At 41.5% G+C, this 12,133-nt stretch overlaps 1 long non-coding RNA gene across 2 annotated transcripts in view; it reads left to right on the top strand.

Annotated features, from left to right (window-relative positions):
- Nucleotides 1-7,600, top strand: part of LOC309367383 — a 249,841-nt gene extending 242,241 nt beyond the window's left edge. Inside the window, exons 2-4 of one of the 2 annotated variants that reach the window (XR_014167113.1) lie at nucleotides 410-519; nucleotides 2,241-2,306; nucleotides 6,927-7,600. This is a non-coding gene — a long non-coding RNA (uncharacterized lncRNA). Of the gene's footprint in view, nucleotides 1-409; nucleotides 520-2,138; nucleotides 2,307-6,926 lie in introns of both variants that reach the window. The other variant, XR_014167114.1, reaches the window with a different exon arrangement.
- Nucleotides 7,601-12,133: the final 4,533 nt, after the last annotated feature.

The raw sequence follows: 12,133 nt of genomic DNA, 5'->3' as shown, positions 1-12,133 counted from the left end.
ATTAAACTATGGGGTATTTTAAAAGCACCTAGACACTTTGGGGATCACATCAAAACTTTTTTGGATTCCCTTGAAATTTCTCAGACGTTGAACTCCTGAATTTGGTTTTGATTTCTTTTGTTGCCAGTGATGTTTCATTGTTAGTACTGTACCACTTTTATCTATATACATAGTGGGAGAAATCCAACACTACACTCCTCTAATAGTTCCACCACTCTTCTCCCCATGTGCTGTTTTAAGGGGGTGCATAAGGCAGAGGACTGGGGGAAAACCTTCTTGTGTGAGCGGAAGTCCTTGTGCAGGGCTTCTGCTGTCAAGACCTACGCACGAAATTCCCTGGACTAATTTTGTGGTACGTAAAAATGCAATGCAGCTTCTTCTCACAATTCTAAGTGTTGTTTTGATTAAGTTTAAGGTGATCAAGTGAGACATGGTGACATCTGATCTGTATGCTTAAACCTGGATCGCCCCCAATCATGAAGTCTAGAGGATGAGTTCTGGTTTCTTGGAGTGCCACAGGTAACATTTTCATTATTGTATGGGTGTTAGTTTGCTGTGAGGTGGTTGTTACTTAGTTTTGCTTAGTGATTCTTCTTTATGAGAAGAGCTATAGTCTTCTTGGCTGCCTCTCTGGGGAGCTTTCTCATTTCCAAATGTTGGGTGATGCCTTCTGACTCTTCCCTGCCTCCCAGCTTACTAGAGAAATGACTGGCAGCAGACAGAGGTGGACATAATGCAGAAAGATGCTTTCGTTGGCAGCCAGCAGATGTTAGAGTATGGTTACCAGATGTCCCCGTTTCCCGGTGACAGTCCCCAGATTTACAAATCTGTCCCTGGACATAATCTGTCCCTGGAATGTCCCCGGATTTCATTTAATGTCCCCGGATTTATATTTTAAGTGTTGTAGATTTATTAGTAGGGAATGAATGTTGTGTGATTGGTTCAACGGCACAAGACACATCATATGGGGACTTCCGGCGAGGCAAAATGGTGGGCACCAGAGCAGCGAGCAGCTCCTGAAGCCAGCCAGAGCCAACTGTGCTACCATGCTGGCTCCAGGCTGCTGAGGCTGCCGCTCACACTGACCCTGCCAAGGGGGAACCGGGGACACCCAGCGCATCAATGGGGGGAATCGCTGACCACCCCCCCTGCAAGCCAAATCAAGCCAGGAGTGAGAGCGCCTGGCCACCCGGCCATCTGCCCAGTGGCGGTCCGGGGCCAGGAAAACCCTGGAGCCAATGCAGGGAGGAAAGGAGAAGGAAGAGAGAGAAAGAGGAAGGAGAAAAAAGAGGGGAGTGCCAACCTTGCTGCGCCGCTGCCACCGCCGCAGAGGAGGAGAAGTAGGAGAGCACTAGGAGGGCAAGGACACTTAGCCAAGCCCAGACCCAAGCTGAGCCCACTCCACGGCGGCTAGCGCTCCAGAGGAGACTACAGAAGGGAAGATATTACTTTTTTTAAAAAAAAACAACTTTTTAAAATAACTTTTTTTCTCTTAAAAAAGAAAAGTGTCCCCAGATTCTTTGAAAAAAATCTGGTAACCTTATGTTAGAGGTCAGTCATCTCATCCTCTGGAAAGCCTTGATGGATTGTGTGGCCTTACCTGCCTGCCAGATGAGATGTGACACTTGCGTTTCAGAGGATGGGAAGGTTAGCTAGGAGGTTAATCACTCCCTGTTTGTTCCAGGATGCAAAGAGTGACTTCCTTATAAAAAGTGGTTGGCAATACATTAAAGTGACATCAGCAAAAGGAGACACGGGTTAGTCAAGCAGGCAGGATCACCATGAGGTCACAATTATCAGTCGCTTTCCCCTTCAGGCAGCCATCATCAGCATATGTCACAATGGCTGCTTGCTCTCCTTTATCCTGGCAACATCAGAGTGGGGTCATAATAGGTGGTCTCCATCCTTCAAGCGGGCAGCATTAGCATGAGGTCACAATGGCCAACCTCCTTCCTTCAGGCTGGCAGTAGCAGCATGAAGTCACAAAGACTGGTCTCTTTTCTTCAGGTGATGACCATCAGCATGAAGCTTTTTTTGTCCATCCCCACCCTTCACAAGGGTTGCTCATTGTGTGGGAATGGGAGATAGTGCTTTCTAAGTAATGGTGTTCCAGTTATGGAATTTGCTTCCCATCACAGCCCAGGAAGATACCAGACCCTCCAAGTGTCCCTACTTTCCAGAGACAGTCCCAGATTTAGAGAAGCAGTCCGGGTTTCTGATTTGATCCCGCTTTCCCTTAGGATGTCCCTGTTTTCATCGGAGAAATGTTGGAGGGTATGGAGTTATGCAACCACCAAGCCAAGGAGGTAAGCAACTAAAGAACCTTTAGAAGATGTCTGAAGGCAGCCCTGTATAGGGAAGTTATTAAAAATGTTTTATTGTGTTTTTATATATGTTGGAAGCTGCCCAGAGTGGCTGAGGCAACCACGTCAGATGGGCGGGGTAGAAATGATAATATTATTATTACTACTATCATGGAATAGGACGTCCCTATCTTCATCAAAACTGGGAAAGGAGTACGACAAGGCTATATATTGCCTCCCTGCTTATTTAACTTATATGCAGAATTCATCATACGAAAGGCTGGGCTGGATGAATCCCTAGCCGGAATTAAGATTGCCGGAAGAAATATCAACAACCTCAGATATGCAGATGACACAACCTTGATGGCAGAAAGTGAGGAGGAATTAAAGAACCTTTTATTGAGGGTGAAAGAGGAGAGCGTAAAATATGGTCTCAAGCTCAACATCAAAAAAAGAAGATCATGGCCACTGGTCCCATCACCTCCTGGCAAATAGAAGGGGAAGAAATGGAGGCAGTGAAAGATTTTACTTTCTTGGGCTCCATGATCACTGCAGATGGTGACAGCAGCCACAAAATTAACAGACGCCTGCTTCTTGGTAGAAAAGCAATGACAAACCTAGACAGCATCTTAAAAAGCAGAGACATCACCTTACCAACAAAGGTCTATATAGTACAAGCTATGGTTTTCCCAGTAGTGATGTATGGAAGTGAAAGCTGGACCATAAAGAAGGCTGATCGCCGAAGAATGGATGCTTTTGAATTATGGTGCTGGAGGAGACTCTTGAGAGTCCCATGGCCTGTAAGAAGATCAAACCTATCCATTCTGAAGGAAATCAGCCCTGAGTGCTCACTGGAAGGACAGATCCTGAAGCTGAGGCTCCAATACTTTGGCCACCTCATGAAAAGAGAAGACTCCCTGATGCTGGGAAAGATGGAGGGCACAAGGAGAAGGGGACGACAGAGGATGAGATGGTTGGACAGTGTTCTCCAAGCTACCAGCATGAGTTTGACCAAACTGCGGGAGGCAGTGGAAGACAGAAGTGCCTGGCATGCTCTGGTCCATGGGGTCACGAAGAGTCGGACACGACTAAACGACTAAACAACAACAATCTTCATCAGAGAAATGTTGGAGGGTATATTATACCTCACTGATGAGCTTCCATTGCCTCCTCAAAACATTTCTATTCTCCTTGGCCTTGCGGACACAAAACATTGGTTAGCCAATGGGAAAGAAAATTGAGAAACGGGATTATGCCCATGTCAGATATGATGGGAAGTACCATTGTTGTCCAACATTTTTACTCCCCCCCCCCCCCCCGTTTTTACCCTGCTTTTCATGGGAATTTTCCAAGGCAGCTTTTAAGAGCAGTAAAAACAAAAGCAGAGAAATATTAAAAAGCACATTGGGGAATACGTCAGCAGAAGAGTATTACTACAGTATCCAGGAGTCAGCACAGACAGAAGCCTCCTGTTCGTAGAAAACCTTGCAGTCTGATCTGCACAGCTAATTTTTTCATTAAATATTCAGTGTATATTCCCCAACAAACTCACAGAGGAAATCACTGAGGAGAATTTGGGGAGCATTAATATATATATATATCTTTGAGCAGAGGAAAATGCTGGTTTTAGTCTCACTCTTCCACAGAGGCTTTTGTTGATTACTAAGCTAGGCCCTTAATCCCTCGATGAGGGCAGAACCCTTTTGAAGGCTCCCACATCAAGGTGCTATTATCAAATATATGCTTCTAATTTAACTTCCCATGCTATATTAAAGTACCCTAAGGCAAGTGTTGGTGTTGGGTTTGTGAGAAAAGCCTAGTGTTGGTGTTTATCTGATGACCTTTTTTTGCAAAGGGCAATGTTGAGGTTATCCAACGCACATACACACAAAAAAAAATGAGGAAAAAATTGGGGCAGCAAGAGGGGGTGTGCGAAATTGAGACCACATGTAAGCCAGGCTTTCTTGTTCTTTCTTATAACTATTTCTTTCAAGAACAGCCCAAATAATTGACTTTTCCTCAAATACATGAGGTAGTAGCCATGTACACTACATCACATGTTGAAAGCATATTTCATGCACACCACTTTCCACCAAGAATCGTGGGAATTTACTCCTCACAGAGCTACCATTCCCAGCACCCTTAGTGAACTACAGTTTCTGGGATTCTTTGGAGGGAAGTTATGTGATGGGAAAAGGTAGAGGGTGCAGGTGAGTTCTTTAAGGGATTATTTATAAGTAGGGATGGAGGAGGGATTCAATTCAATTCAAAAGTACATCTGCCTAATTCACACAAATCAAAACACAGCCGTCAAAATTCACACTTCTCTGAATTTTTGCGGTGTTGTTCTCCAGCCAAGCAATGTGTACAAAATGCAAATACTAGGGTAAATGTGTATGAGAATGCATATGTTAGTTAAAATAAAGTGCGACAATGCATTCTATTAGTGGGAATTGCTTTGCAAAAATGTGTATATTAGGCAAAATTGCAATAATGTGTACCTTAGGAAAAATTTGCACCAAAAGGCAAATGAATTTTCATGAGGACTTCAAAACACAATTCACAAGCTGACGTGGAAATGTTGAGAACTGAATTAAGATTGGGGAAATGAAAAACTGAAAGAAACCAAAACTGAAAGCTGGCATTTATATCCATTTGCGGCCGGTGTGATCTTTCCTTGCAGGAATCATTTTGCACACATGAAACAGAAACTGTTTAGTTCCTACCAGACAAGCATAGTTTTTCAACCATATTTTAGCAGGCTTTCAAACTGACATCTCACCCTTTCTTTGTAAAATATCCCCTGGAGGACATTGGTGCTAACATGTCAGTTATATACTGACAGTCACACAGACTCTTACCAGATAATTACAGCTATGGAAATGTTAGTCAGATTTGGACCTCACAGAGACTAGTGCTGTAATTCTGCATATATGTACTTGGGAGAAAGCAACTCCACTAAATCCAATGGGACAGTTTTTATAGCTTGATCCTCTGCGTGATTATTACCTGGAAGTAAGTCCCACTGAACAGGGGTAAGATCAAAGCAAAAAAATCAGCTTTCGGCCTCAACCTGGATATTGCCCTTTGCAGATCTCATTGAAATTGTGCTTTCATTGAAATTGTGGCTTTGTGCCATTCTTGTGTATTTCAATAGCACTTCTCAGGAGAACCTTCCTAGTATTTTGTCCTTTAAACAGTAATGCTTACGCCACTTAACAATGGCCATTCTCTGGGGTGCGCCAAGCATCACTCCCTCTGAAAGCGAGAAGTTTGTGCCAACAGGACTGGAACCAAAGCAGAGTCCCAGAGGAAAAAAGAGGGAGATCTCAGCATCTTGAGTAGAACTCCAAGAGGAGGAGGAGGAGGAGGAGGAGGAGGAGGAGGAGGAGGAGGAGAAGAAGAAGAAGAAGAAGAAGAAGAAGAAGAAGAAGAAGAAGAAGAAGAAGAAGAAGAAGAAGAAGAAGAAACAACCCAAGTATGACTAAAGAGCCATAAAGCTTATTCCACTGATGCTCAGTAGTCACTGAATGTTGAATGTCAGCTAGAAAAGAAAAACTGAAAACTTTAATGGGATGAATTAGCTGGCTGGCTGAAATACTGAATTAAACTAAAGGTGCAGTGATCTTGTTGCAATTCTTACACTGTCGTCTTCCCCCCTGAAATGAGCAAGTTCTGCCTGCTTAATTTTTACCCATCCTGTTTTAGACACATCTATCCAACTGGGCTCTACAGTGTGTCTTTAAACAGGCACACCTCATTATTTTATAGCAAGGTTATGCCTGGCAGAATATGCTTCTCTTTATGTACCAACAGTTACTGACATATCCCTGCCAGGTTATGAATCTTTTAAGAATAGTTATTTTATTTCGGACAGAGCGATGGAGAAAATTCTGAAACAACAATGGGATATTAGCTCCACCCAAGGCATGATGGATAACAGCAGGCATAGGCAAACTTGGCCCTCCAGATTTTTGGGACTACAACTCCCATCATCCCTAGCTAACAGGACCAGTGGTCAGGGATGTAGAATTGTAGTCTCAAAACATCTGAAGGGCCGAGTTTGCCTATGCCTGGAGAACAGCAACAAGTGGGAAAAGATAGACATAACGTTTTATAAAGACAGGAAGAAATATCACGGTTTGAGTGCCTCACCTGTAGTTCTTTGGGGAACCTGTATTTTGTAAAGGGTGCTGGGAATCATAGCTCTGCGAGGAGCACAATTCTGAGAATTCTTTGGGATGTGTATTAAAGTGGTATAAGAGTGCTTTAAATGTATTGTGTGGATGTGACTTCAGGTAATGACGGTTTCATCCTCTCAAGAACACAGTGAGTGAGCTAGACTTAAGAAGCATAGTGCTGGGATGAAATCATTAATTTCACCAAGTTCTTGGTGGGCTTTGAAGTAGACCCTTTATTGTAACTGACCCTCCTCTCTTGAATGTGTTAGTCAGTCCCAAAGGCATTTTAATGACTCAAAAACATCAGCCAATGAACCTTCAGCCAACCTAACACCCGTCATTTAAAATCAGCTCTGCATTTGAAAGTGCAAAAATTCAGAAGAATTGGTTATTTATTCATTTGCTCCATTTTTATATTTACATCCCATCTTTCCTCTCAAAGGATGAAAAGATTCTTGGAGCCAAGATGGAAGAAGATTTGAAGAGACGTTTCCTGCACCCTAGCCCTAGCGAGAAAATAAGCAGATAAATATTGTATTTTTCAAAGACCAGTGTCATTTGCTCTGAGTGACAAGAATGCAAACATGATTTCAACTGAGAAGTCAGTTGTCTTGAGGCTACTTGAAGGGAGAATTATGAGTCAGAAATCATCTGTCCTAGACTGCATGTTAGTTGACAGAATGTTCCTCTTTCTGCCTACATCTGCTTCTACCAACATCTTGAAAGCTTTATGGCAAGACACTCTCCTGTATAACTTAGCAAGATGAATGGCAGTTATGCAAATTTTGCTTTTGACAGGACAGTTGTTCCAGCAAGAGAAGGTTCTGAAGGAGTCAGATGAGCCAGCCACAGGTGCCATACAGCAGTGAGTAATTTCAGGAGCCTTCCCCATTTTGTTACAGCACAGTGAAGAATTGCATCTCCAAAGAGGTTCAAGCACAGTCCTTAAGGATGTGTGGTTATCTAAACAAAACAAAAAAAATCCTTCCAGTAGCACCTTAGAGACCAACTGGCAGGATTTTTTTAAATTTTGTTTCTACTATGGCAAACCAACATGGCTACCTACCTATAACTGGAAGTGTGGTTATCTTATGACTATGTTCACATTTTTGTTCCCATGAACATACCATGAAGATAGCTCCTTAAATGAGCTCATGAAAAGTCAGGCTCTACATTGACTTACACTGACATTCTCTATCAAGTAAAATTATCATACCAACCAATGGCATAGATGTTCTGGTCAACATGTGGGTGAAGTTGGCTTGGAGTCAAATAATGTTTTGAGAGAAAAATAATGATAATTTGAGGTGTGTGATATTTGGGGGATCATCCCTGTACAAATTGTTCCCTGCATTTCACCAGATGCAACTACCAAACAGACTTTTTGAGAAATAATAGGGTTCATCTTTAGAAGATGACATCCTCCTTTTTAGGGAGAGAGAGGGACACAGCTCCCACCCTAGGACCACTGCCAGTTGGGGACCCTCTGACCTGTCATGATGGACCAGGAAGAAAAGCTACTTCCTCTTCTTCTGGCCCTCCAAAGGTCCTTTCCTACATAATTAAAAAAAGCTGCAAAGCAAGGGTTGAGAGATCCACAGAAGTGTACAAACCAAAAAGCTGGTCTCACTTGAACACGATCAAATAGATGGGAGGCTTGTGGCTCATCAAGTATGCTTCTTACTCAGCAGAAAATACAGCTGAGGATATGTGATTCAGCATAGAGTTAGATAATCCATGGTAGAGATGCAGGTGGTGCTGTGGTCTAAACCACTGAGCCTCTCAGGCTTGCCGATCAGAAGGTCGACATTTCGAATCCCCGTGACAGAGTGAGCTCCCGTTGCTCTGTCCAAGTTCCTGCCAACCTAGCAGTTCAAAAGCACACCAGTGCAAGTAGATAAATAGGTACCACTGCGTCAGGAAGGTAAACGGCACTCTGGTTTCCATCACGGTGTTCCGTTGCACCAGAAGTGGTTTAGTCATGCTGGCCACATGACCCGGAAAGCTGTCTGTGGACAAACGTTAGCTCCCTCGGCCTGAAAGCAAGATGAGTGCCACAACCCCATAGTCGCCTTTGACTGGACTTAACCATCCAGGAGTCCTTTACCTTTTTACCAAAGATAAGCCATTTAGAGTTTTCCTATTTTGATGATCCTTATTAAGATGAAGCAACAGTTAAACTTCATGCCCTGACTTCATTCCAGGGACAGGGACTGAATTTTGATTACATATAAAGGAAGGAAGTAGCAAGACTGAATGGTTAAGGGCTTTCCAAATTTATCCCAGGCAGTCAATGTTGACACAGTAAGAGGATTACCACATAAGATTGCTACCATTGATTTTACATGTCTAATACTTCTAGACCAAATATCCAAGGAGGAACAAACAGGTAATATTGTACTATGTTGCTACTGCTTCTCTGCCTCAGTCCATTGGGAGATAGCTTTTTCCAAACATAATTAATACTTGATGATATTGGGAATATTTAGGACAATTCAGTATACGTTTTCATGGACTTATGCCCCCTCTTTTTTAAAAGGTCATTTTGGGGAACTGTGATAGCTTTGAAGACTCTATTGCTTCCATTGAAGAATCTCATGCCTGATTTAATTTAATTACTCCTGGTTCCTTGGCCATTGTATTATATCGATGTGTGAGAGGAGAGAAAATATCAAAACACAGTCTAAAGCTCAAGACAAAGCAGGCATATGTCAAGACAAGCTCCTGCCAGAAACGGTACAAAGAATGATTGTATACCAACATTTTTTTCCAAGTAGCTCAACGACAATATGTATTATTAGATGGGCTACACATGTCCCCAAAAAGTTAATTAAAAGAAGAGCTCACTAGTGTTATGGATTAGCAGAATATAAGTGTTCAGAGCTACAAAACATTTTTGGTATGGTGGTTGTTGCTGGCATGGGTGTTGAAGTCATTATTATTATTATTATTATTATTATTATTATTATTATCATTATTAATATGGTAAATAAATTATTCATATGGTAAATAAATCTTCATGAAATATAGAACAAACACACCTTTGAGTCTTTATTTCCCCCCATTTCTAATAGCTTGCATGTTTTATTTGATTTTAAACAGTTTTGTGAAATGGCCATTAAATAAAAGCTGATTTGGCAAGGTTGCCTCTTAAGAAAGTCTGTGACAAAAAAAATTACGATGCAATTACATTCATGTTAAGAGGCCAACAAGCCTCCCAACTGAGCAAACAAAATCTAGCAGTAGTTGCAATTTCTAAACTAATGACTTCAGAATAAATATACATTAATAGCACAATCTGATACACACTTGCCTAGGAATAAGCCCCAAAGGGTCTACCTCTAAAAAGGGATTATCTCCAGCAAAATAATGTGTACCTAACATAGCTGTCAACTTTTCCCTTTTCTTGTGAGGAATCCTATTCAGAATAAGGGAATTTCCCTTTAAAAAAGGGAAACGTTGGGCAGATGCAACTGATGGACTATATGGAACTGGCTGAGATGACCGGCAGAATTCGAGACCTGGGAGAGGAGACGGTAGAAGAGGATTGGAAAAAATTTAAGATTTATTTGCAAAAATATTGTAAGCTGTATGAATGTTAAGCAGGATGCTTGATTATAAACAATTTGGCACCATTAAAATAGATGAAGTGAAGTAGGAAGATAAGTTAAAATGTATGGGGAAAAAACAAAACAATTTTTTTGGATAATTATTTGGCTAAATTTAATTTTTCATGAAGTATAACCAAGGTATCTAAAACTTGAGATATAACATTGAAAATTAGACAGTAAGGATGGAAGTAAGGTGATAATTTGCTAGATCAATTCTATAACGTGGAAGGTAGGGGCGGGAGATGTGAGGAGGTCCTAAGAAGATAAGAAAATATGTCATGTTATGTTATAATTTTGTCTGTTTTTTATATTGTAACTTAAAAATTTCAATAAATATTATATATATATAAAAAAAGGGAAACGTTGACAGCTATGGTACCTAAATGCATATACAGTGCTAGCACAAACTGTGCATATAAATGCATATATCTGTGAAAAATTTATATGCAAGGGGAAATTGCTTTGCAAAAATGTGAATCTTAGGGTAAATGCACACTAAAACACTGATTAATTTTCATGAGGACTTTTATAAAATGTCAACTGGTGTGGAGATTTTGGAGAGCTGAGCTTGAGAACAGAAAAATGAGCAACTGAGAGAAACCAAAATTGACATATTCTCCCATCCCTACCAGCAACAGGCCTCTTTACTTAAGGGGGTGGAGAAAACATTGCTGCTACCACCCTTAAGTTTGTGACAATATGGAAATAAACTAATGGAATTGTACTTCTGTTCAGTGTCTGTGGAAACAGCTTTTGATCGGTCATTAAGGACTTTAAAATGCATGATTTACAGTGAAACCCAGTCTTAACTTAAGATCTGGGGCGCTTGTCTGCCTCTTATCTGAGCCAGTAGCTTCTTTCATCTTAATGTTTTGTGTATTTTGTTAAGAGGCACTAACCCGATATGTAAGAAGAGATGGAAAAGTGGCCTTTGAGCGGTGCTCAAGTCACAGAACAGCAAAAAAAAGGCAGATCTAAGCAGAAGGGCTAATCTGCCAGAAATCTCAAAGAAAACTGATCCGCTGTTGCCCTCTGCTGGATACCTCACTACACTTTCAAGTAATTCACAAATAGGTTTTAAAAAAGAAAATCTCCATCAATTCCTTTTGTTAAAAAAAAGAATATTCTCAACTCTATTATACAAGTGGCACATAGCACACAATTATACCTAGCTACTGAGTATATAGGCCAATGGTATGAAATTGCATTTGCCATTCACCTTACAAACTAATTGACTAAAAGTGTTGCTGCAACTTGAGATAGAAAATAATAATAATTTATTATTTATACCCTGCCCATCTGGCTGGGTTTCCCCAACCACTCTGGACGGCTCTCAACAGAATATTAAAAACACGATAAAACATTAAACATTAAAAACTTCCCTAAACAGGGCTGCTTTCTGGTCATGTTGTTGTTTATCTGTTTGACATCTGACAGGAGGGCGTTTCACAGGTGCCACTACTGAGAAGGCCCTCTGCCTGGTTCCCTGTAAGCTCACTTCTTGCAGTGAGGGAACTGCCAGAAGGCCCTCAGCGCTGGACCTCAGTGTCTGGGCAGAACGATGGGGTGGAGATGCCCCTTCATGTATACTGGGCTGAGGTAAATGTCAAATACTACATTAATCAAAGTTTCGTGCTATCAGCCTTAAAAGAAACATTGAACTGGAAATGGCTAGTGAATCCTCAGGTCACAGGTCCTGTATCTCAAGATGAGATGTCCTGGTCCTAAACCATAAAGCAGAGAGAGGATGTTGGTGGATGACAATCCCCCTACATCTCTCATCATCCTTCTCAGGTGGCCATTTTGGCTGAGACTGATGGGACTTGGAATACAGTTACATTTGAAGGGCTACAGATTCCTCATCCCTGATCTAAAGCTCTCTCCCTTTGCCAGTCTCTGGTCCTTCCTTTGCCACAATATGCACATTGGTGCTTTATAGATGGTCTCTCTGCTGAGACTTTAGCTTGCAACTCAAATGGGAAATTTGAAACTTGTCAGAACTGGGATGAGACCATAAAATAACTCCACCCCACTCAGC

This window comes from Podarcis melisellensis (assembly GCF_964234715.1).
Source record: "Podarcis melisellensis genome assembly, chromosome: 3".
Lineage (NCBI taxonomy): Eukaryota > Metazoa > Chordata > Lepidosauria > Squamata > Lacertidae > Podarcis > Podarcis melisellensis.
This window is presented reverse-complemented; position numbering and strand designations above follow the sequence as displayed.